Below are 26,155 nucleotides of genomic sequence, written 5' to 3' on the forward strand. Positions count from 1 at the left end.
AGACAAATTGCCAGAATAGTTTGTATTTAGATATGGTACCTCTAAGAGTAAGGTTGCTGAGCAATTGACTTGAAAACTTTTAAAATTCAAATTTTAATTCCACTACTCAAAAGAATTGCCATGTTTTAAAAAAGAGAATTGGTGCCATAAGTTAGTTGTCTATGTTTGAAAATGAAGAAGACATGCAACGTCATGGCCTGGTCACTTACCCGCAGCCCTGAGTTGTAGGCACATCATATGTGAGAATGAGGATGCTTTTCTTTCATTTAAAATCCCTCCCCAAAACTTGGCTCTAATTGCAGTCATGACAATCATGTACATTTGGATTTATGTGCACGAGTCTCTTACCCTGAGAGAGGACAGGTGCTACAGGTGGAGGGGACCCGTCTGGGTCACGTTCACATTTTGAACATGCTGGTTTTCAGTCACTGCACACTCATCTCCCAGCGCAGGTCATGGGCAGCAGATGCAAAAGCTGCCCATGGTCCTATTTGGAGGTGCATGAAATGAGCAGAAGACAGAACAGCTTGATCTGACTAGAAAGGCAGCTTCTCCCTACCAAGACTTGAAGGATTGCCTTTCATCTGTTAGGGTAAAAGGTAGAATGAACCAAGGAAGGGCAGGAGGGGGCTGGGGTTAGGGTAGAAGGAAGGGGCCATGGAGAAGGGAGATCCATCCCATAGGAGGAAGGCAGTGCGGCAGGGAGGTTTGAAGGTATCAGCTTTTATGGCTGACATACATGCAGCCATGTCAATTGCTCGTTTTTCCTTTTCCATCTTATTAAATGTCTTCCAATGTTAGCAAGAAGAAAAGCTATTTGCAGTGTTGCCAGCCTTTCCAGAGCCCGTCCCCATTATCTCCCCAGGCCCATGCCTTTACTCCTTGGAGTTTCAACTCACGACCTTCAGGATCTGACTTTATTCACCAACTCTGGGGTGAACGTACCTTCTGTCTCCACCCAGAGGTCTCTATCAAAGAGGAGATTGCATGCCATGGATAAAGTCAAAGTAGAGGTGACTGTCCTTAGGAAGAGTAATGTGCAAATTCATAAACTGGGATTCTGTTTACATTTTGTACTCCAGGGGTTCTTAGTTTAAATCGCTCTGAACAAATTAAGATGCAATGGCATTTCAACTGTTATGATTAAATTTACAAATCATTTATTTTCTATCACGGGGAGAGATAGAGCTCCAAATGCAAACATAACTGTTCAAGTGTTAACACTTATAATGAAAACATAAGAATTACCACCAACTACCCTGGGGGCTAGAAGCAGAAATGTGAACCGGAAAACACATCATGAACTTTCCTTTTTTTTTTTTTTTTGAGATGGAGTCTCGCTCTGTTGCCCAGGCTGGAGTGCAATGGTGTGATCTCGGCTCACTGCAACCACTGCCTCCTGGGTTCAAGCAATTCTCCTGCCTCAGCCTCCTGAGTAGCTGGGACTACAGGCGTGCACCACCACGCCTGGGTAATTTTTTGTATTTTTAGTAGAGACAGGGTTTCACCGTATTAGCCAGGATGCTCTCCATCTCCTGACCTCGTGATCTGCCTGCCTCGGCCTCCCACCGAAGTGCTGGGATTACAGGCATGAGCCACTGTGCCCGGCCAACAAATCATGAACTTTCTAACTGCCGTTCCTTGCAGCTTGTTAACACATCCACTTACTTATTGTCAGAGTACGTGGAGATTTTCCACAACCCTCGGGGATAAGGCTGAACAGAAGAGGCAAAAACGTGAAAACATTTCGATAGCTCCTTTACTTTGAAATAAAATTCACTGTAAAAGTTGCTTGTATTTTTCCAAAACAGAGTCAACCTTTAATATTTAAGATTCTGTATACAAATACATATTTTTATATAATTAATATATATTGTCATATGACATATACTATATCTTTATATTAATATGCATGCATATAATAGATATTTCCTTCCTAATTTTCTATAAGCAATTTTACAAGACTGACTTCTATTTGCCTCCTTATTGTTACTACGTGGTTTGATAATCCGTTTTGTGTCATTGTGATTCTGTCATGTTTTGGGGACTTATTTTTGTTTCTCTTGGTGGTCACTAGTTTTTTTAAAGCATTCATGGAAGAGTGTGAATCTTTTACAAGCTAGAAAGCCATGGCAAGCCTTGGGTCATACTGCCTCCGCGAGGCCACATTGGCAAACCAGCAAGGGTGTTCAACTTCCAGACTTGGCCATGGAGAAGACACACGAGGAGGCTTTTCACATTCAGCTATTTAATGTTTGTCTCTGCCAGCACCATCCCAGTTGTGAAAAAGAGGTATTTCCACAACGGCTCAGGGTAGGTAGTGCACAGCTCACATTCATCATTTCTGAAAACCAAGAGGAGTCTCCATTCGGGGTACACCTGTAGGTTGATGCCTGTGGTGGAATGAAGGTTCCAACACCCAGACCAATCTCTGCAGTGTGCTGCTCTCATGACCTTGCAACAAGATCAGAAAATGTTTTGTGACTAAGCATTTTTCATAATGCATAAAATGCTTCAAGCTCTTCCCTTGTTTCTCTCTATAATCCTGTATATCTGATGATTGTGGGTACCAAGTGTTTGAAATAATCAAATGTGATTTGATGTTGGTAAATTTCTTTATCATTCGCACTCTCCTTTCTCTATTATTGTTATTGTAACTGAACCGCAGATTAGTCACTCATTGCTTGCAGAATCCAATTAACAAGAGCGAGGTCAGATATAAAGAAAATGATTTATTCCAAACCTCCTTCAGGGAAGAGGTGCAGGCTCCTGCCTCTAAATGCACTGCTTCGCCAGGCGTGGTGGCTCACACCTGTAATCCCAGCACTTTGGGAGACCGAGGAGGGCAGATCACTTAAGGTCAGGAGTTCAAGACTGGCCTGGCCAATATAGTGAAACCCCTGTCTCTACTAAAAATACAAAAAATTAGCCAGACGTGGTGGCGGTTGCCTGTAATCCCAGCTACTCGGGAGGCTGAGGCAGGAGAATCGCTTGAACCTGGGAGGTGGAAGTTGCAGTGAGCTGACATCTCGCCACTGCACTCCAGCCTGGGTGACAGAGTGAGACTCTGTCTCAAAATAAATAAATAAATAAACAAATAGTAAATGCACTGCTTTGCTTTTGGAGCAGAAAGCAGGCACTTTGAAAAGGCAGGGGAGGAAGTGAGCAAGGGCAGGGGGGTCTGCACGCTGGCATGGTGCCTGATCTATCCAGGCAGTTGAATTGGCACTTTCATAGGCAGAAATAAGTTGAAAAAGTGGCCTAAAACTCTCTAGGTGGGAGTGGATAGTGGGCATGCCTTCAACCTGCCTTTCTGGAGGGTGAGTTCCATGGCAACCCCCTGAAGGGTGAGAGTTCCATGGAGATCATGTTTTGGTCTGTAAATCAGCTGTTAACTCTCTAGAAAGTTCTGTCTTGGAGCATAATGTTAGATGAGCTTGCCCTGTAAAGAATGTCTGGTGAAGGGGAAGTAAAAGGTGAGATTTGCATTTCTAAAGGGCTAAGTAGAAAGTGGGGTACAAGAGGAAAGGAGAAAAGAGAAAATAATTTAAAAAATAATTGTAACTTATTCCCTTTTACTTAGAAAAAAAGGGAATACTCAGTTACATTATCACCTCGTTTACATCAAACCCTCTTATGGAATCCTATGGTTTGAAAACAAAAAGGTTGTTGAGGACCAGTGAGCCCAACCCCTTTGCTTTATAAATGAAGAGCATTGCCTGCCTCAAGCCCCAGAGACTCTGATGTCGTGGGTCTGGAGTGGGCTCCAACAGCTGCAAGTTTTGATGGTGCTTCCCAGTGGCACGCCAGCGATGAGCCTTTGAGTAGGGAAAGTAGGAGCACTTGTGACTCCCTTCACGATCAGCACCTGTGTGCTAATAAATTCACAAAAGCCAACATATTGGAGTCACTCGGGGAGTTTTACAAATAGTGACGTTAAATCCAACCTCAAATAGTTCTGATTCGATCTGTCTGCATTGCTGCCCTGTGGTTCCCCACTGTAGAAGCTCCCCAGGTGATTCTAAGTGTAGCCAAGTCTGAGAAATACTGCCTAAAGCCTGTTGGACTGACAGCAAGGGCTGTTGTCTGAGCAAGACTTTGCCTGGCCTGAGGTGGCATGTGCACCAGGAAGAGTCTCAACTTTCATAACAAAACATTCCCCAAGCTGGTTTTTTTAAAGCATGTGAATCTAGACTTCATTGGCAATACCAAAGATCTGTATTTGAGGCTCCAAGTATTTCACTTTCATTTTTGGTTTTGGGTTATGTTTTCACCCTTCCTTTCCAAGTGAAAAGTAAACAGATATGGGATGTCTGGCGCCCATGCTGAGCTTGGCGACTTCAAATTCAATAGAGAAGAAGTCTCTTGTATAGAAAAGGGCCTATCTGAGTTGTTTCTCAAATAAATATAGATTTTGCTTATGTGGCTAAAGGATTCTTCTCCGCCCATTTCCTTATCCCTGCAGTGAGCCATCCTTCTTAACTCTTTCCATGAAAGCATTATTCCTGAAGAACTGGGAACTCATGCCAGCCCTGATCAGGCAATGATAATTCTGCAGAGAATTAAAATTTAGATTTAAAATGTCAACTCTTATACATCCTGGCATACGGTTTAAACACATGTACACACACACAAACACCTCCTACTATTTACTGAAGAGCAGATATCTGATAATCTTTTTGGTTTTGAGTCAAGACAATTCCTCCTTTTGAAACTGCATACCGCTGAATATAATAAAATGTAATTAAGATTAAAAATAAAAAACTAATGGAAGAATTTCAATATCGTCTATGTTCACTTTAAAATTCCTCTACTTAGGTTTACTGCCATTACCAAAGACTATTCAAAAATCCTTTTTAGGAGAATCCTAATAGTTTCCTGACATATAATCAAATAAGAACTCTGTTGATTGGCTAACTCAATCTTCCTGTGCCAAAAAGCGGAGCCCAGCAGAGAAGAGGGCAGGGACTTGAAAGTCAGACTGACTCGAGTTCCAGCCTTGAGGCTGTGGGAGCTTGGGCAAGTGACTTAACGTCTCTGGCTCTCAGGATCTAAAAGGATTTCCAGTAGTAATTTGGGGTGTTACTGATACAGGAGCTAAAAAGAAATTATTTAGGTGGTTAGTGAGGGTCAGAGAGTCCTCGGTAAGATTTGCCTTTTAACAAAAAGCAGCCCCAAAATCATTTGTTTGCTAACAAAGAAAAGCCTGTAAAATTGAGCTGCAGACATAGATAAGCAAGCTGGAAGCTTGCACGGGTGAATGCCAGCAGCTGTGCCAACAGGAAAAGGCTATCTGGGGGCCAGGCATGTTCAACATGGATTCTCCATCTTCCCTTTTCTTTGTCAACCACGTGTACAGTAAAGGAACAGGCAACATGGCACGGGCCAGGTAGAGAACCCTTCTGCATAATAAAAGATTAGGGTGAGATGGCCAGCTTCTTCCCGTGCTATGTAAATGGCATACCTGGTCCAACCAGTCTTTTGGGCCTTGTGTAAATCAGACACCGCCTCCTCAAGTTAGTCTATAAAACCCCATGCATTTTACTGTGAAACTGGGAGATCCACTCGGAACCCCCTCCTGCACGAGAGACCTTTTCTCTTTTGCCTATTACACTTCCACTCTTAAACTCACTCCTCATGTGTTAGCATCCTTGATTTCCTTGGCATGAGGCAACGAACCTTGTGTATTACCCCGTACAAATGATGCTGCTTCATTACTAATAGCAACCTGACAGGGTTGTGTTGGGGTATAAATTATCTAGACCAGGGAGATCCAATAGAATTTTTTTGTAATGACGGGAATGCTTTGTATCTGCATCATCCAAAATGGTAGCCACCAGGCCGGGGTGAAATGTGGCCAGTGTGACTGAGGAACTGAATGTTTTCCATGATTTAATTTAAATGTGGCCAATGGCTACTGTAGGAGACAGTGTGAGTCTGGCATACTATAAATAATAAATATTAATATAATTTGAACTTTGGCATCAGTGTTTCCTAGATTTGAATTACTATGCAAGTTGCTTACTGTTTCCAAGCCTCAGCTTTCTAATCTGTAATTGGGGCTAATAATAGTATCTGCCTTACAGGTTTGTTCAGAGGATAAATGAGAAATTGCATGTTGAGGGCTTAACACAGTGCCTGGCACATAAAAGCTCTGGTAACAGTTAGCTACTTTAATAATTTGCTAATAATGGCTATTTCGTCTTCAGATTAGGATGTGCTCCCCCAAACAGTGCTCTTAGACATAGCGGGCAATCCAGCTCACTCTCTGCAGTGAGAGAGAAGCACTGGCCGACCAGAGTCAGCCAGGGGCTCGTGAATATGAAATCAACAGCATGATTTTGTAAGTAATGGATGGAAAGGGCCTCACAACTTTATGGCACTGTGTTCAATTTGCTTGGTCTTCTGTAGCTCCTTTTGAAAGCCTTTTAGGGTGGATTAACCTGCTACCAATAATTCTGGTCAGATGTAGACTCCATAGCTCGAAGCAAACTGAGAGAGTGAGGGGAGCAGGCCAATTCCCCACCCCTTCCTTCTGCACTCTGACAGAAGCTTACACTCAAGGAAGAGCAAGTAGGAATTAACGTGTTAAGAGCTAGGTAAGCAAAACCCAATGAGAAGTTCTGGCAAAGCCCCATGGGCAGGGGTGGCTTAGGCACAGGAAACAAGTAGGATTTCATACCACGCGCCTCAGTCTACTTCCGGGGCCCTCATCCTCAGCTGTGCCTATGCAAAGGAGAGCAACCAATAAACCCCACCTCCACTCTCCTACTGTGGAGGCCAGGGATGGCCAGGGGTAAGAGAGGGATGGGAGGTGTTTCCTCCAGCCGTCCTCTGAGAAGGAGAGGAAACTGGGCAGAGCTTCTGTCCTCCTTCAAGCAGAAACGGAAATGGGAAGTAAGAACCCCCCTAAGGGGGGGTTCAACATTCAGCATTCATTCACTGATTCAGCAAACATTGAAGGAGGACCAGCTATGTGCCAGATGCCAACTCATGCCGTGAAAGAGAGTCCCTGTCCTTATGAAATTCACTATTTAGAGAGAAAAGCAAGCAAAAAGGCAAAGTTTGAAAAGTACTGTTGAAGTGGCATCATTGTCTGGGGTGAATACCTGAGGTTTGTGGTCTCACGCCAAGGGAATCAAGGACGCAGGCACACAAGAAGTGAGTTTAAGAGCAGAGGTTTAATAGGCAAAAGAAAGAGAAAAAAGAATAGCTCTCTTGCCTGCACAGAGAGAGGGGCACCTGAGTGCATCTTCCTGTTTTGTGGTGAAATGCAAGGCATTTTATAGACAAGCTTGAGGAAGTGCTGTCTGATTTACTTAGGACCCGAGAGATTGGTCAGACCAGGTGTGATGTTTACATAGCATACAAAGAAGCTGGCCATCCCATCCTAATCTTTTACTACGCAGACGGGGTCTATACCTGGCTGGTGCCATGTTGTCTGTTCCTTACTGTACACGTGGTTGACAAAGAAAAGGGACGATGAAGAATCCATGTTGAACATGCCTGGCCCCCAGATAGTCTTTTCCTATTGGCACAGCTGCCGGCATTCACCCTTGCAAGCTTCCAGATTGCTTATCTATGTCTGCAGCCCAATTTTACAGGTTGCTCTTTGCTGGAAAAGAAATGATTTGGGGGCTGCTTTTCATTAAAAGGAAAACCTTACCAAGGTTAAAAAGAAAATAATTTATTTTTAATGCCTATGTTACTGTGAACAGTGTCGGGATAAGGCTCTGAGAGCCAGATGAGGATAAGTTATCCAATCCAAGGATGGGGGTCTGGAGGAAAAAATCCTAGAGAGCATTGCTGCAGTTGAATAAGGATTAGTTAGAAGCTACTGAGTGGAGCATAGGAGTAGGAACTCTTATGCAAATGTGCAGAGGTGAAATAAAGCAAGGTATAGTCCAGGTGCCTAAAGTAGCACAGCTGACTTGAGATAGATGATAGATAGGTAGATAGACGGATAGGGTACATAGATGATAGATAGATAGATAGATAGATAGATAGATAAATAGATAGATAGATAGATAGATAGATAGATAGACGGGCAGACAGACGGACAGACAGACACTGGTGTGAGTGTGGGTGTGTGTGTCTGGCTGCGTGCATGCATTCCTCCTGCAGGAGATCAGGAGCAGTGGGCAGTATGGAGTGACAAGATTGGGAGGTACTCCTTCTAGCCCTCCCCTCTGCTCTGCCCTCCACTGGAGCAGAAGCAAAGCATATGGTGAAGGGGAACAAGGAGTCTCCCCAGCACAGTACCCGAGTGCATTAGCTATTTATCACTCCACAGTCCCCATTCACTTGTTAATTCAGTATTGATTGAATGCTTACTGTTTGCAATGTCTATGTCAAGCTGTCAAGTGTAGTTTTTATTCTACAGGCCACAGGCACCCCCTAACTGTGTTAAACAAGATGGTAGTATTGAGACAGGAATAATAAGGGTGGTCACAGGAGAATGGAAGTTTCCAGGCAGCAGTTTGACTAGTAAAAAAGGAAACTGTTGAAATAGCTGCATAATCTAGGGGTCAATAAGAACCTGAGAACCAGGGTGTGAGCCAAGGCTGGTTAAAAGCAACTGGATCCAATATGGTGCTGGGTTTCTCCTAGGTTTTGCCTAGAACCTCATTATATGCTCAATAACATACCAAATCACACACCCACCAGGGCCATTCCATTTCCTGGAACACTCATGTTTGGTGTAAAAATGGGTGGCACCACAGCTCTGAGAAATCTTTACCTTTTTCAGGAAACTTCATGAATATTCCACCCTTTGGTTAAAGAAACCCGTAATGTAGAAGCCCCAAACCCTACTGGGCGCAACTCTCTCTCTCGAGTATGCCTGCACTTCCCTTTATTATTTATTTATTTATTTATTTATTTATTTTTTAGATGGAGTCTGGCTCTGTCACCCAGGCTGGAGTGCAGTGGCGCAATCTCAGCTCACTGCAAGCTCTGCCTCCAGGGTTCAGGCCATTCTCCTGCCTCAGCCTCCCTAGCAGCAGGGACTACAGGCGCCCACCACAACACCTAGCTAATTTTTTGTATTTTCAGTAGAGATGGGGTTTCACCATATTTTATTTTATTTTTGAGACAGGGTCTCACTTTGTTGGCTCGCTGCAACCTCTGCCTCCCAAGCTCAAGCAATCCTCCAACCTCAGCCCCCCAAGTAGCTGGGAGGACAGACGTGCACCACCACACCTGGCTAATATTTTGTATTTTTTTTTTGTGGAGACAGGGTCTTGCCATGTTCCCCAGGCTGGTCTTGAACTCCTGGACTCAGGTGATCAGCCTGCCTCCACCTTCCAAAGTGCTAGGATTACAGGAATGAGCCACCCCACCTGACCACACTCCCATTTCTTGAGTGTGTGCATTTTGCTCTGCAATAAATCTCTCTACTTTCACTTTTCTCTGACTCGTCCTTGAATTCCTTTTTGTGACAGCGTCAACAGCCTGGACACCAGGTGCAGTCAAGGTCTCACCAGTGTTTAGGGACCTCCCCTAATCCACTGGTATCAGCATGATCAGACTTGCTTTTTCAGAAAAAGCCTTCTGTCCATAGGACAAAGGGAAGTGACTCAGAGAAGGGGCAGGAGGAATCACAAGCTCCCTGCCTGACCAGGCCTGGACTATGGCAGAGACAGTGAGATGGTGAGAAAGCAAGGGTAGACAGCCAGCCAAATCCAGAATATAGAAAGTTCTACAGGAAAAGGTGGGGCCAAGGTGGGACGGGGGAAAGGAATTGTTGCACATTAACAGTGCAATGCAGAGCACTGGTCTTGTTTATGTCCAGGTTAGAACAAACCAATGAGAAAGCACATCTATGAGACAAATGGAGAAATTTGAACACTGACTAGATATAATATTATGTTAATTATGCTTTAATTTGGGGTACAATAATGTTTTCGTAGCTATTTCTAAAGAGTCCTCATCTCTTAAGGATACACTCTAAAATACTAGTGGATTAAGTTATATGATGTTTAAATTCTTTTTAAAATAATCCAGTGGAGTGAGAGGGAGAGGGAAGGGAGAGGAGCATAGATGAAACAGTGTTGGACATATGTTTGTAATTGTTAAAACTGAGTGATGGGAATATGGAGATTTAACATATTAATACTATTTTCTGCCCATGTAATATTTGAATATTTTCATAATAAAATTGAGAGAGAGATAAAGAAAGAAAAGAGAAAAGAAGAGAAGAGAGAAGAGATAAGGGAAGTGGAGGAAAAAGAGCTTTCTTCAAGGACCATTGTTGTGGACACATATGAAAGAGTCCCCCTTCCTACTATGAATTCTAGGTGTGTACTACCCAAGATGAGTCAATCGGATTCTAGCTTCCAGAAATGGTGAGCATGATGCAGCCCTACAGAGGCAGTGCCCTGGAAAGGAGACCCATGACCATCCAAGGAAGATGTCCCATCACAGAACTGCCCTGGGTCATGTGTTTTCCAAGTCCACATGTCCGGTAGTTCCTTCTTTCCTATGACCAATGCCACCAATCTTCCAGCACTGTCCTTTATTGCTAGGCAAACCTGAGCCATCCTCTTCTTCTTGCAACTTGTGCCTGAAGTAACATGGACACAAAGTCCCCACTTTTCCCACATTCTCAGAATGAAGTAGTTCTCCCTCCACACTTTAGGTGCTAGAGGCAAGTGGATTGCTTGAGCTCAAGAGTTCAAGACCAGCCTGAGCAACATGGCAAAACCCTGTCTCTACAAAAAATACAAAAATTAACCGGGGGTGGTGGTGTGCACCTGTAGTCCCAGCTACTCAGGAGGCAGAGAAGGAGGATTTCTTGAGCCCTGAAGGTGGTTGTGTTACGTGCATTCATGTGAAGAGACCACCCAACAGGCTTTGTGTGAGCAATAAAGCTTTTTAATCATGTGGGTGCAGGCAGACCGAGTCTGAAAAAAGAGTCAGCAAAGGGAGATAGAGATGGGGCAGTTTTATAGGATTTGTGTAGGTAGTGGAAAATTACAGTTAAAGAGGGTTGTCCTCTTGCGGGTACAGGCGGGGGTCACAAGGTGCTCAGTGGGGAGCTCCTGAGATTTATTGTCCAGGAGAAGGAATGTCACAAGGTCAACTGATCAGTTAGGGTGGGGCAGGAACAAATTACAATGGTGGAATGTCATCAGTTAAGGCAGGAACTGGGTATTTTCACTTCTTTGTGGTTCTTCAGTTGCTTCAGGCCATCTGGATGTATAAGCGCAGGTCACAGGGGATATGATGGCTTAGCTCGGGGTCAGAGGCCTGACATTCTTGTCTTCTTATATTAATAAGAAAAACAAAACAAAATAGTGATGAAATGTTGGGGCAGCGAAAATTTTTGGGGGTGGTATGGAGAGATAATGGGTGATGTTTCTCAGGGCTGCTTCAAGCAGGATTAGGGGTGACATAGGAACCTAGAGTGGGAGAGATTAAACTGAAGAAAGATTTTGTGGTAAGGGGTGATATTGTGGGGTTGTTAGAAAGAGCAATTCTCATATAGAATGATTGGTAATGGCCTGGATGCGGTTTTGTATGAATTGAGAAACTAAACGGAAGACACAAGGTCTGAATAAGAGAAGGAGAAAAACAGGCATTAAAGGACTAAGAACTGGGAGGACCCAGGACATCCAATTAGAGAGTGCCCAAGGGGGTTCGGCATAATTATTTGCTTGGTTGGTGAGTTTTTGGTCTCCATCCTTGAGTTTTTTTTATGTTGTCATATGCCAGGCCAGATTGATTTAGGTAAAAACAACACTCTTCATTTAAAAATATACAGAGTTCTCCTTTCTCAGCAGTGAGTAAGCCGAGGCCTCAGCGGTTTTGGAGGAAAGAGAAATGCAAAGGAAGCAACTGTTTGTTAAAGAAGGATTAGAAATGGCTAGGAGAGAGTGAGTGAGATTGATAGTGTGGTGGAGATAGCTGAGGAGAGGTAGAGGGTGGCATAAGAATGGGAACGAGAATAAGAGTGAGTATAAAAGTAAAGAATAGAACTTCATCAGGGTGAAAGTATTGGAGGGTGCCCTGTCAGCAAAGATCATCTGTCCACTCCAAGAGGGAGTCAAGAGTGGCGGATTGGGGATAGTACCAGGAGATATCCACTATGATGGTTTGGAGGAAAAGTGTAAACCGGCAGTGTAAACAGGGGCAGGGCATTTATGAGTCATTGAGAATGGTGAATAGGAGTATGACTAGACAGAAGATAGTGGAGATGACAAATTTTGGGGGCACAGTCCAAATAGTGGGGGTGACTGCGTAGAGCTCTGTTGCAAAAAGTAGGGTAAGGATAAATAGACTTAATAGAATGAAGAGATGTATTAGGCTCATAAGGGTTATTATTGTTCTTCAGAAATGCGAGTGAGTTTAAGGGAAGTAGGGGTGAGTACTTGCGACTTCCAGAAGGAAGAGGAGAGATCAGGCTGGCTGTCTGATGGGCACAGCTTTATTCTGGAACAGTGAATCCAATGGGGAGGGTCGTGCAGACGGATGGCAGTTGGGGTGCTATAAATGACCAGGTAGGGTCCAGTCCATCAAAGCTGTAGAGTGTGAGGGGTCAGACTTGACAAGGACTGATTGCCCAGCTAAGGTATCTTCATATGGCTGGGAGTTTGGAGGAGGCAAGAGAAGATTAGCAGCCTGGCGAATTTCCTGTCCAGCCTGCTGGAGGACTGGAAGATAAAGGCAACAGGTCGTGGGCCTGGCTCCTGTGTGAGGACTCTAGCAGCACAGCCTTGTATTTCAGCTGTGTGTAAGGAAAAAGGATGGGACGAGTCGGGCAGTGCTAGTGTGGGAGCTGTCTCCAGGTCCTTTTTGAAAGAGTGAAAGGAAGAATGGGGAAAAGACTTATGGTCTATGGGATTAGTTAAATTACCCTTTGTGAGCTAGTAAAGTGGTTTGATTAGGATAGCAAAGCCCGGTATCCAAAGTTGGAAATATCCAACAATGCCTAAGAAGGAAGGGAGTTTTTGTTTGGTGGTGGGGGTTGGGGTCTGGGAGATTAACTGAACACAGTCTGCAGGAAGGGTGTGGGTATGTTGATGGAGCATTATACCAAGATAGGTAATGCTAGGGGAAGAAATTTGTGCCTCAGAGGGTGATACTTTGTACCCCTTTGAGTAGAGATGTTGAAGAAGCAGGCTAGTGTCCTGCTGGGAAGATTGGTAAGAGGGGCTGCAAAGAAGAAGATCATCAACATATTGAATAAGGTGGGAGGCAGATGGGTGAAAAGAAAGCAGATCATGAGAAAGGGCCTGGCCAAAGTAATGTGGGCTGTTCCTGAAGCCTTGGGGTAGAAAAATCCAGATGAGTTGTTGGGACTGGTGGGTGTCAGAGTCAGTCCAAGTAAGGCGAAAAGAGGCTGGGAGGAGGGATGCAAGGGGATAGTAAAGAAGGCATCTTTGAGGTCGATAACAGAATAGAGTTGTGGAAGGGGGTATGAAGATAGGAGGGTGTACGGGTTTGGCACTATAGGATGGATGGGAAGGACGATTTGATCAATAAGACGAAGATTCTGAACAAACCTGTAAGACTTGTCCGGTTTCTGGACGGGTAGGATAGGGGAGTTGTAAGGAGAATTTGTAGGCTCTAAGAGGCCATGTTGAAACAGGCAGGTGATAACAGGCTTTAACCCTTTTAAAGCCTGCTGTGGGATGGGATATTGGCATTGAGCGGGGTAAGGGTGATTACATTTTAATGGGATGATAAGGGGTGCATGATCGGTTGCCAAGGTAGGAGTAGAGGTATCTTATACTTGTGGATTAAGGTAGGGAGATACAAGGGGAGGATGTGAAACAGGTCTTGAGTTGGGTAAAAGTGCAGCAAAGAGATGTGGCTGCAGCCCAGGAATACTCAGGGAAGCAGATAATTTGGTTAAAATGTCTCAGCCTAATAAGGGAGCTGGACAGGTGGGGATAACTAAAAAAGTGCATAAAAGAACGTTGTCCAAGTTGGCACCAGAGTGGGGGAGTTTTAAGCGGTTTAGAAGCCTGGCCGACAATACCCACAACAGTTATGGAGGCAAGGGAAACAGGCCCTTGAAAAGAAGGTAATGTGGAGTGGGTAGCCTCCATATTGATTAAGAAGGGGACAGACTTACCCTCCACTGTAAGAGCTACCCAAAGCATCTGTGATGGTCCAGGAGGCTTCCGAGGTGATCAGGCAGTGTCAGTCTTCAGCTGCTAAGCTGAGAAGATCTGGGAAGGAGTCAGTCAGAGAGCCTTGGGCCAGAGTTCCAGGGGCTCTGGGAGTGGTTGCCAGGGCAAGTTGAACAGTCTGATTTCCAGTGGGGTCTCGCACAGATGGGACATTCCTTGGCCCAGTGGCCAGATTTCCAGCACTTGAAGGAAGATCCTGGGGGAGGAGGTCCTGGAGAAATGCCTGGCCCCTGCAGTTTAGGTGTTTTGAAGTCCTTGTGTGCTGGAGATGTGGCTGGGGTTTCTCTTACAGCAGAGGCAAGTAATTGCAACTCAGAAATATGTTGCCACTTGGCTGCCTCTTTTCTATTATTGTACACCTTAAGGCGAGGGTAATTAAATCCTGTTGTGGGGTTTGAGGGCTGGAATCTAATTTTTGGAGCTTTTTCTAATGTCGGGAGCAGATTGGGTAATAAAATGCATATTGAGAATAAGACGGCCTTCTGGCCCCTCTGAGTCTAGGGAGGTAAAGTGTCTAAGGGTTGTTGCCAAACAGGCCATGGACTCAGCTGGGTTTTCATATTTGATGAAAAAGAGCCTAAATGCTAACTGATTTGGGAGAGGTCAGCTAAAGAAAAAGGAGCATTAACCTTGACTATGCCTTTAGCTCTAGCCACCTCTCTAAGAGGAAATTGTTGGGCCGGTGGGGGAGGGCTTGTTGTGGAACAAAACTGTAAGCCAGACCAGGTGTGAGGAGAGGAGGTGATAGAAGGTTTATAGGGTAGGGGAGCAGAGGCTGGGGAAGAATTGGGACCTGGCTAGGCCTGGCGAGGAGCAGCCTGGGGAGGAGGGGAGAAATCAGATGGGTCCATAGAAAAGGAGGATTCAAAGGACTCAGAGCTTGGGGTGGAGACTGAAGGAACAGACAGGAGAGAAAGAGGAAAGATCTGGGATGAGTCACATTGGGAGCAGAGACTAGAGAGGGACTGATGTGTGAAGAATGCCTGGACTTCAGGCACCTCAGACCATTTGCCCATTTTACGACAAAAATTATCTAGATCTTGTAGGATGGATAAATCGAAAGTGTCATTCTCTGGCCACTTGGAACTATTGTCAAGTTTGTATTGGGGCCAAGCAGTATTACAGAAGAAAATAAGATGTTTAGGTTTTTAAAAGAGTGCATAAAAGAATGTTGTCCAAGTCCATACCCTTCTTAATCAATACGGGAGCTACCCACCCCACATTACCTTCTTTTCAAGGGCCTGTTTCCCTTGCCTCCATAACTGTTGTGGGTATTGATGGCCAGGCTTATAAGCCCCTTAAAATTACCCCACTCTGGTGCCAACTTGGACAGGTCAGGTGTTAGTCAAAGGTGTTTTAAGTTTTAAGAACACAGGCTAAGGGAGAAGAAGGGGGAATGAAGCGTGGAAGGTTGCCCATAGTGAAAGAGGTAAGTTTAAAGAGAAAGGTAGAGACATGGAGAAGGGGGGGAGGTGAGCAGCCCTGGGCTGTCACGTGGGTTAGCAGCCAAAGCAGGTGTCCCAGCAATTGACTTACCACCAAGGGAATGTGGGTGAATGACCAAGGCAGGCATCCCCCCGGTGATCAGACACCAAATGGAATGTGGGTGAAAGATCAAGGTAGGTGTCCCCATGATGATCAGACACCAAAGGAAGGCTGTCTTCCCAAATCCATGATCCATGTTGGAGTTTTTGAGTTCATGGATAAAATGTGTCTCCTTTATCTCTACTAGAGAGGAAAAAGAACTGGAATTTGAAGGACAGGGAGATTGAAGGGTAGCGAGAGAGGCTGAAGAAGAGAGTGAAGAGACCGCTTACCCGATTTGAAATTGGTGAGGTGTTCCTTGGGCTGGTCTGAAGACCTGAGGTCGTAGGTGGATCTTCTCATGGAGTGAGGGTGAGGACAGGGGACCAATCTCCCGAAGGAGTCACCCTGTCCGGGGTCTTCGGCACCAAATGTTATGCGCATCCATGTGAAGAGACCACCAAACAGGCTTTGTGTGAGCAATAAAGCTTTTTAATCATGTGGGTGCAGGCAGACTGAGTCTGAAAAAGGAGTCAGCAATGGGAGATAGGGTTGGGGTGGTTCTATAGGATTTGGGTAGGTAATGGAAAATTACAGTTAAAGGGGGTTGTCCTCTTGCAGGCAAGGGCAGGGGTCACAAGGTGCTCAGTGGGGAGTTCCTGAGACTCATTGTCCAGGAGAAGGAATGTCACAAGGTCAATTGATCAGTTGGGGTGGGGCAGGAACAAATTACAATGGTGGAATGTCATCAGTTAAGGCAGGAGCTGCCTATTTTCACTTCTTTTGTGGTTCTTCAGTTGCTTCAGGCCATCTGGATGTATATGTGCAGGTCACAGAGGATATGATGGCTTAGCTTGGGCTCAGAGGCCTGACAGGTTGCTGCAGTGAGCCAAGATCACACTACTGCACTCCTGCCTGGGCAACAGAGCCACAAAAAAAAAAAAGAAAGAAAGAAAGAAAGAAAGAAAACAAAAAGAAAAAAATTTTTTTCCACCAAGAATTTAGTAAAAAATTATAGGGAAAAGTGTCACTAATTCAAGGGAATTGCATGGAAAATTATTCATTCATTCAACAGATATTTATTGAGAAGCAAGTATGCTGGTGCTAGGGTTACAACGGCGCACAAATTCTTGTATTCAAGGAATGAGGTAAGAGTATGCAGATAGGAGCCAGAGAGGTCAACAGGCAATTGCAACATAGAGTGACACATGCTCCAGAACACATAGGAGGGCTTCCAGGCCCCATGCTGGGCTATCAGAGCTGGCTTCCTGGAAGTGGTGTGGCTCAGCTAAAACCTGAGAACCAAGAATGAGCCTTCTGATATCTCACGGTTAAATCGGCACAAATGAAACCATTTTATAACCAAACAACCTTTTCCCTCCTGAACTGCACTTTTTCTAGAACCCATTTAATCCTTCCTAACACGTTCAATCCAGCCCCGTGATTTTTCAGTCAAATGCAAGATGCATAGGATTCCTTTTCTGTTCAGTGCTCCCCAGCCAATCTTTTTCCCTTCTCCCACCCCACAGTTACTAATTCCAGAGTTTCAGTTCTCAGCAGAGGATGACAGTTCCACCAGGAGACATCAGTGTTATCTGGAGACATTTTAGTTGTCCCAGCTGAGGGCACAGTGCTGCTGGCATCTAGTGGGTGAAGGTCAGGAATGCACCTCAACATCCTGGAACACTCAGGACAATCCCCTGCAACAAAAACCTATCCATCCAGAACATCAACAGGGCTGTGGCTGAGGAGCCCTGCTCTAGTGCTTCCTCCTTGCTGTATCCTCATCAAGGAGGGCTCTGGGGCATGTCAGGGGCTGCTACAGGCTCCTGGCAGATTTCGGCGACTTACTTCAGACTTGTGGAACATTCAGGATTCTTAGCATGGCCACAGGAGAGTCAGGCTGTCCACAAGCACTCTCTCTTTCTTCACCCACTCATTCCCGTCACTCTACCATTTCCACTGCCTTCCCAAATGCCCATCGTGAGTCCCACCAGGGGCCAGAACACCACCCTCTCAAGCTTCCCCAGTGGCGCGTGCACACCTGGAGAACATGTCTCACATCCCCCAGCCAGCGAGACATCCTGAGATTCCAGCACTTCTCAGTGTCTTTCCCAGCTTGTTTGTATCTGGAATGGGTTGGGGTCTCTCACACAGGAGAAATTACAAGGAAAAGTGTACGTGACAGGAATGGAGGAATTTCTGTGGAAACGGTGTGTGAGAAAATGTGGGAAGAAAGAAACTTCAGGAAATGGTAAGTGGCATCTTGAGAGCAGAAAGTGAGAAGGGAGCAGAAAGAAATGGGGCTGGAACCTGGGAAGGAGAGAACAGGTGGGGATGGCCTTGCACACCGTGGGCACTGAGGAGTGTGGGCCCACGGCATGGGTGGAGAGGAGTTTCAAGACAGGGAGTAGATTCCTATTTTGAACTTTGGATTGGCCCTGGCAATGTGGAGACTGTATTGGAAGAAGGCAAGAATGGAGGAGAGCCCCTAGGTGGAGGTTTGGCAATGCTCTCTCCAGAATATAGCAGAGGCCTCTTCCAAGGTAGGAAAGCCCTGAGTGGAGAGAAGTTAATGGATCTGAGGGCGCAAGGGAGGACTTGGATTATCAGGACTTTTAGGGAGGCATATGATCAAGGCTTGGGTCTTGGCCCATTGAAACGGGGAGCACTGGTTTTAGGATGTGGGTCAATTAGTTTGGTTTTCAGGACAGGCTGAGTTGGATATCCTGGGGGACCTCCAGGTGGCAGTGTCAGGGGAAGCTGGATGTGCTGACACTGAACTCAGCAGAGTGACTGAGTAGAGATCTACATCTGGGATCACAGGCAGTGGATGCCGTAGGGGTGGACTCAATAGCTCAAGCAGAACCCGGAGGAATGCGGGCAGCAAAGGGAGCCCTAAAGAACAATGAGGAGATGTGCCAAGAAAGAGCCAAATCCGGGGCTTTGTAGCAGCCCGGGGGAGAGGGCTGTGGGAGTGAGAGGAAGTGTCAGCAACGTCAAGTGTTGCAGAGACATAGAGTAAGATAAGAGCAGAAAAAACATCCATGGAACCCTGTGATGCAATCAGAATGCAGAAAGACTTTGTAACTCCTGCCTGGTCTCCTCCTCTGCCCACTCATGGCAAAGGAATACAAAGTAATGTTCCCTCCTTCCGCCTAGAAAAGCACAACTTCTGCCCCCAAGCTCTGGGCTCTTCTGAGAGGACAGGACCAGCCTCTGAAGTTGAAGGTCCTGGTTTACCAGGTAGGGAAGGGGCCCTTTCCAAGACCCTTTCCAGAAGGTGTGGCTGAGATGGAAACCGTGGACTCTGTGAAGATGTAGGAGCTGGCTCCAGTCAAGTGCTAGGAGGTTGTGGGTCCTGGGAAGGAAGAGGCTCTGGAGCCTCTGTGGAGACTCTGGGACTGTCCTTGGGGGAGACGTGAGCAGGAAGAAGCAGGGCCTTCACAGTCCCCAGCTTAGGGGCCTCACCACCCAGACTGAAGACCAGGACCAAACCCTTTCCTGCACAGTTACAATGTGTCATTTAATTTTACTAAAGGGAATATTTTTTAAATGAGGATGCTACTTTGTGTATTAATTTTTACCTCTATTCATAAAAGAAACATTTCTTATCTATTTAAGATGATTCATATCAGACCAGTGTCTGCCCAACTCGACTGACCCTGTGAAAACTGGGCACTTCACACTCCAATGATGATGGATGAGTCCCCAGCAGCATAGTTTAGGGGAGTGAGTGGGCAGTGTGGCCTCCTGTGCTCGTGACTTCCTCCTTCAATGTGCCCACATGTGGGTTCCATGGTCTTGTGACATTGTGGCTTTAGAAATTTCTGTTTCCATTTTCTATCATTCAGAGTAAATGAAATTTGCAGGAAATTCAGAACCTTCCACCTGTACAGTGGATACTGTGAGACTCTGCCCAGATGCCCTCTTCAAGCCAATGCATCTCTCCATGCTCTCACCCCCGTAGATGGGAACAGAGGTGCTGGAACTCAGAGCTACTCCCCTTTCTGGGAACTGGAGCTGCCTGCCCAGGCAATGCCCCCTTCCCAGGGATGGCTGAGCCAATGACTGGCTAATGTTGGATTGCAGAGGCCTAGCGCCCTCCCCTCAATTCCTAATTCCTTGTAGGAATAACTGAGGCCTCCTCTGTGACCACGTGGGCAGCTTCTCCCTCTGCCTGGTCCTGTCTTGTTCTCTCCTTTCCAGTTGTGTCTCCTGGAAGCCCTCCCCACAAGTCTGCTGCATACAATTCTCCTTCTCAGAGAGCCTGAGCCCTGGATTCCCAGGAATCCAACCTAAAATAGTCTGGCATTTGGTTTCAATTTTCTCTTTCACTAAGACTCAGTCACAGGTGCTAATAAATAATAAAATGTCACCACCTTGAATTCTATCACTCTCTCTTTTCTTGCCCCATCTCTGACAAGTAGGTGGTCCCTCAAGAACCTGAAAAGCAGACATTAGGAGGAAAGGAGGAGGGGGGGCAAGAGGCCCACTCCTCACCTGGCCGGCTCCCATCCATGTGCCCTTGACTGAGGTGACACCTACCCTGGGAATCCTTCCCCTGCCTCTCGTGAGCCAGGCCGGGTGCTCTTGGGACAGCTCCCACTGCTCCTGTGTGCTCCCCCAGCTTGGCACATGACTCCCTGAATTATAGTCAGTTCCGTACCTGAATCTCCCTCTAGAATGCCAGTGTCACGAGGACAGAGGACGGTTCCATTTTGTTCACTATCTTCTCCCCAGTGTCTGGCAAAGTTCCTGGGACTTGGGAGAGGTGTCCTTCAGTAGCTTGGCAGAAGCCAAATGGCACACTTAAGTAGGGCAACTGAGGCGAGTTTAATGAAGGATTCTATACAAAGATTTGGACAGGGTATAGGGAGGCCACAATACACAGTGCAGTGCCTGGTGCCAGTGAGAGCAGGGCACCATTCCCACTGCAAGGCCAGACAGGGCAAGGGGAGGGAGCTGTCTGACAAGAGCTGCCCTTACGTCAAGGGACACATCAGCCCACTAGACCCCATCAGGAGGGAGCCAGGGCCTGACTCCCCTGACCTTGCTCTCCAATCTTCTGCCTAAAATTCCCCATCAGCCAAACACAACTGAAAACTGAAAGACAGGGGAGCCTGCTGTTAATAAGGTGAGCTTCCCCCAGAATAAAGCTGGGTAGAGAGTGGAGAATGGATATGGAAGGGCAAAAGGAAGATTTATAAGACAGTGGGCACTAAATATCTATGAGATGAATAAAGGAACCACATTTTACAACAAACGTTCATTGAAACGCTACTCAATGGAAAGAGATCATTTCGGTCACTGTCTGATGCAGACAAATCAAAGGCCACACGCATCAAAAAGGCCATGTCAGTGTAACTCCGACATGGGGCAGACAGCAAGGCTGAAGGCTATGGGGTATGTGGAGCCGGAACTGAGAGATCCTGATGTAAATCTAGCACTTGGGAAAAGGGGGACTAGAAGAAATTCACCCGCAGGCAGAGGAAAACACAAACACTTATCTATTTTTGCCTAGGCTTTAAGTGGTATGGGAAAAATCTCTGAGACTACAAATCCTGTGCTTCATGCACAGGTTTATAATACCCTCAAAATGGAAGACCCCAAAACCAGGCGCGGAAAATTCATATCAGGCCATTGATGCCCTCAATGTTCCTGGCTGAAACAAACTCAAAACTCCTCTGGAAAGGAGTGCTCCCACTTCAAGCCATGAAAAGCTACTTCAGAGAAAATAATCCCCAGTCAAGACACACTCACGTTGAAACTGCAAGGCACACAAGGAAATGGATCACCCTGAGTGATAGCTGGCAGAGCTAATAAACGTCTGTATACCTCTAAGAAGTTCTACACACTAGTATAACCCTTAATGATTTGATGAAATCATTACTTTATTAAAATTGTTTTTATAAAAAATCAAAATCCAAAAAAAGCAACAAATTTTATACCAGAGCCAATTCGGTATATACAAGGGTGTCTCACTCTTGTGGAATTTGTCTTATTGTCCTAACTCAGCACATTGTCCTGGTCTATGAAAAGTCCTAGAAACCCTTCTACCCTCTGGAATGTAGGAGCTTTAACTCAATAGGGTTTTTTAAATTCTTTTTTCTTGTCTTGTTTTTTTTTTTTAATTTTTTCCATTTTTTCAAGTCAAACTGAAGAAATATTTTTCTTTTCTTTCTAGGAATGCATATTCACCCCCCAAGGCCACTTGTCTCCTAATTGGAGAGTATTAGACAATTCTCAGGATTTCTTTATTTTCCTTCTTTATTCCATAGGATTGGGAAACCCAGTAGGATTGGATTTAGGCATATCTCTAAAGCACCATGTTTCAACGTTTTGATGTAAGATTGTGCCCTATTTCTTGTTCAGTTGCTGCCAGCAGATGTTATAGTTTTAAAACTAGTTTTTGGTCATTGAGATATTAGAGGAGGGAAGAGTCTGCTATCCTGCTTTACTCATCTTCATCTACACTACACTGTCATCTTCACTGCAAAGTCCTGTATTAATGTTTTTAGATTCTATAACATTTTAACAGGTGTCAAAAAATCTTAAGCACCACTTCAGCTTGGGAATCTCTAAATGTAATGGTGTTTGTGGGCTGGACTGATGTCTGCGTCTTGTTGTTGTTGTTATTGTCTGTAGTAATGGAGAGCCGGGAGATCCTGGACACTTCCTGTTCATGGGCACTTGATGCATTACCTGCCCCAGCAGCTGATTACATTTAACAACAAGGATGTGTGGGTGAACCCAGGGAGACCAATCTCAGTGGAATGGTGGGGGTAGAAGCCAGGCTGCAGGGTGTAGAGTAGGGAATGAGCAGTGATGAAGTAGAAACAGAGTTTGGACAACTAGTGAAGCTGCCTGGAAGAGGGGGAGAAGAGACAGTAAATTGTCAGACCTATGTTTGAGGTCAAAGTGGGTTTGTAATCTTTATTTAAGGGACAGATCTGAGCATTGAAAAATTCTGAATAATCTAATAGAGAGGAAAAAGTTGGGACTCAAAGAAAATGTGGGAAAAAATGATGAAGGTTAAACGGAATGAGATCCAGAGTGCAGGGGGAGAGATTAGCCTTTGGTGTTAGAGGAGCAACTCTGTCCATGGAGAGAGGAAAAATGTAGACATACCACAGTTGCATTTGAAGTTGGGGCCTGAGGAGTTGAGGAGTTCTGAGAAAAGCAGAAGATGAGATCATTTCCTGAGAGTAAATGGGAGTCATTAGAATGGGGGTGAAGAGACTGGAAGCTTTAGGTAGCTTGAAATAGTTGATGGAAAAATGGGATAAAGTGACAATTTGTCACACTCAGAACAGTTATCAGGGAATCTAGAAGAATCTCTGGAAGCTAGTTGAAGATCTTAAATTACCAATGTATCTTGTCCACATAGCTAAGCGGTTTTACTTATTTTTATTTTTTTGAAACAGGGTCTCACTCTGTCACGCAGGCTGGAGTGTAGTAGTAGTAGCACAATCACAGCTCAATGCAATCTCTGCCTCCCGGGCTCAAGCAATCCTCCCACCCCAGCCTCCCGGGCCTGGGACTACAGACACACACCACCACTCCCAGCTATGTTTTGTACATTTGTAGAGACAGTGTCTCGCCATGTTGCCCAAGCTGGTCTTGAACTCCTGGGCTCAAGTAATCTGCCCACCTCGGCCTCCCAAAGTGCTGGGATTACAAGCTTGAGCCCGGCTGCTAAGTGGTTTTAAACGGCTGTTCTCGGAAACACACACTCAAAGAAAAAATGTAGAGGATAATTTATCTAAGGCTGGGGCTTCAAGAGAGGTCAGGGTGTTGACAAGAAAATGACTAAGTGGCAGACTACTGGATCTCAGCTAGATAAAGAGGGATGTGACCGTGGGAGGGGCTGATAGTCAGAGGCTGGAAGGCTTGATGAACAGCACATATTACACAAAGAATAAATGGAGTGAGAGAAACCAAAGGAGTAAAAGTTGTCATCAGAAAAGTGAGAAATTTTATTGTGAGAGTTCAGTGGTAAATCAATGTTAACAAACCTCAGCTGGGCACTAGTGGAGTGAAACCGAAGGCCAGGGAGTTGAGTTAATGAGCTGAGACTTGGGCACCAGATGGGGGTCCACATGGACAACTAAGCCGCCAGGATGATGTGGGAAACTGGGGTGAATAGAAGCCCCTTATCCATGTGCACAAGTCTTGAATAAAATAGGGGCAACCAGGCAGTCAGTGGATGACAGCAATGAGGTGGAGCAGAGAGCAATGTAGTTGGAGAAGTGGAGCCCACAGCAGTCTCCTTTATATCTAGAAGGGAATTAATAGCCAAAAAATGGCACCGAGGCCAAGGATGTCACCTTCTGTCTCCCAAATCTGAGACAGATGTGAGAGGGAAGGAGTATCCTCAAGGGACAGGAGATGGTGTGAATGTTTTTGGCATAAATCAAAGATGTCAGGGAAATTGTCAGAATTCAGGTTCCAGAGACACAGAGGAAAAGCATGGAAGAAAGTGGAATATTGGGAGGTGTGATTAGGGCAGAGGAAGCACAAATCAAAGAACGAGGAATAGAAAAAGTCATATGAGCTGAGGAGTTGGCCAAACATGACAGAATGGGAATATGACGGAATTAAGTGGCTTTATGTGTTCCAAAAGGATAGGTCCACGCAGGCCACAGGAAAATGGGAGGTAAGAAGAAAGGGATCGAAATGCTGCAAAATGTATTACTTCATGGTAAGCAAAGGACTCAAGACTCTAGAAAATGATGCCCTTCCTTCCAAGACTATGATAGTCCAAATCTTTCAAGATACAGAACCCAAGGTGGGGTCTGGCATACAAGAAGTGTAATAGAGGAAATGTCTGTGACATTTGCAGGACTGTAAAGGGAGCCAGGAGAAGCTGGGAAAGCCATGAGATCACAAGCAGGTCTGACTCCAAGTGAAGGAGATGGGGAATGACGCAAGTTTTGGCTGAAGTATGTGCCAAAGGCACCCATCAGAGGAGTCCCTCTCCAAGGGATGGGCCTATCATAGTGTCCCTAATAGGGTCATGGAGTGGGAGCAGCCCACGGAGGGCACAGCCTTGGCATGAATGCAGACATGGGTCTCAGAGTGCAGCAGCTGGGCCCCTCAGTCAATTAGGCTCCCTCAGAGCTGGGGCAGGAGGTGCACTAGACCACACAGTAATATTTATTTATTATTAATTTAATTAATAATATTAATTAATTAAATTAATAAATAATATATTTATTTATTATTACTAGACCACACAGTAGTATTTGTATGTCTAAGGAAGCATTTCTCATAATATACTCACTGAACTTTTAGCCTATAAGTACCTGTATGAAAATTTTAAAAGGGGTTTCATGATCAAAACATTTTGGGAAACACTCCAAACCCTTTCTTCCTCAGGAAGGATCATAATGCCTATTAGTATATGAAGGGCTCTGAGAAGTCCTGTAGTAAAGAAACTTGTTTTAGTTTTTTAGTCCAGCTATTTTTCAAACTTAAATGAGCAATAGCCTCCCATCCTTTTTTTTACACTTTTTAGCATACTGCAGAATAAACTGAACATGCATTGAGAAAGACTGCTTTAGGGAATAGTCAACACTATTTCACTCCCAGTAAGTACATATAATATCTGTATTTCCAGGGTGGATTATCAACACAGCTGTATTTTAGAAATATTATCTGCCCTCCCAGGTATCACAGCTACTAAATGTTGGGTACTGAGGTGGAATTTTAGGGATCAGCCAATTATGGGAAAGAAAATCTGGGGGCAGGATAAGATGGTCTCAGAAGCCTTAAAATTATATGCCATTATTTACCTCTTTGATCTACTACTCAATATCAAACAACTAATTCAGAAGAAAATTGATTGTTTTCTAAAAGTAGTTTTTCTACATTTCCCATTAAGAAGCAGTGGTATTTAAAACTTATAATGGCTATTATGTGAGATTATCACTATCATAGTTTTTCTCTATACAAATTTTCTGTAACATTTTATTTGCTAATAAAAATTAGATAGATGGATTGACTAATTGATAATCTAAGAAAGATTATATTTGAAGAAGCCATAGTAAGGGACAGATTAAATTATCATCAGTCTAAACATTCTAATACCTATTTCTCTTTTTTTGAAATTTTCCAAATTTGTTATTATGCATTTAAACAATAATTTTTTTAACTTTTATTTTAGGTTCTGGGGTACATGTGAAAGCTTGTTACATAGGTAAACTTTTGTCATGAGGGTTTGTTGTACAAATTATTTCATCACTCAGATACCAAGCCCAGTACTCAATAGATATTTTTTCTGCTCCTCTCCCTCCTCCCACCCTCCAGTCTCAAGTAGACCCCAGTGTCTGTTGTTCCCCATCCCTTCCCTGAACTAAATTTAATGTTGTGTGTATCAATCAGCATACAGTCAAGACAGAAACCACACATGAACATTAAATATAATGAGTTATTAACTTATAAAAGGGTATGAACTACTAAAGGGGGTAAGGAGAACGCTAAAGAATGCA

The 26,155-nt window shown here is 44.8% G+C and overlaps 1 long non-coding RNA gene across 2 annotated transcripts in view; it reads right to left on the minus strand.

Annotated features, from left to right (window-relative positions):
- The window catches only part of LOC115934065 (uncharacterized), a 42,097-nt gene that overhangs the window by 12,399 nt on the left and 3,543 nt on the right, over positions 1 to 26,155 (minus strand). The window contains exon 2 of one of the 2 annotated variants that reach the window (XR_004069920.3): positions 15,956 to 16,183. The exons of the other annotated variant lie outside the window; for it this stretch is intronic. This is a non-coding gene — a long non-coding RNA (uncharacterized lncRNA). The remainder of the gene's footprint in view (positions 1 to 15,955; positions 16,184 to 26,155) is intronic. 2 annotated transcript variants of the gene reach the window in all.

Source organism: Gorilla gorilla, chromosome 2 (genome assembly GCF_029281585.2).
Source record: "Gorilla gorilla gorilla isolate KB3781 chromosome 2, NHGRI_mGorGor1-v2.1_pri, whole genome shotgun sequence".
NCBI classification, from domain to species: Eukaryota; Metazoa; Chordata; class Mammalia; order Primates; family Hominidae; genus Gorilla; species Gorilla gorilla.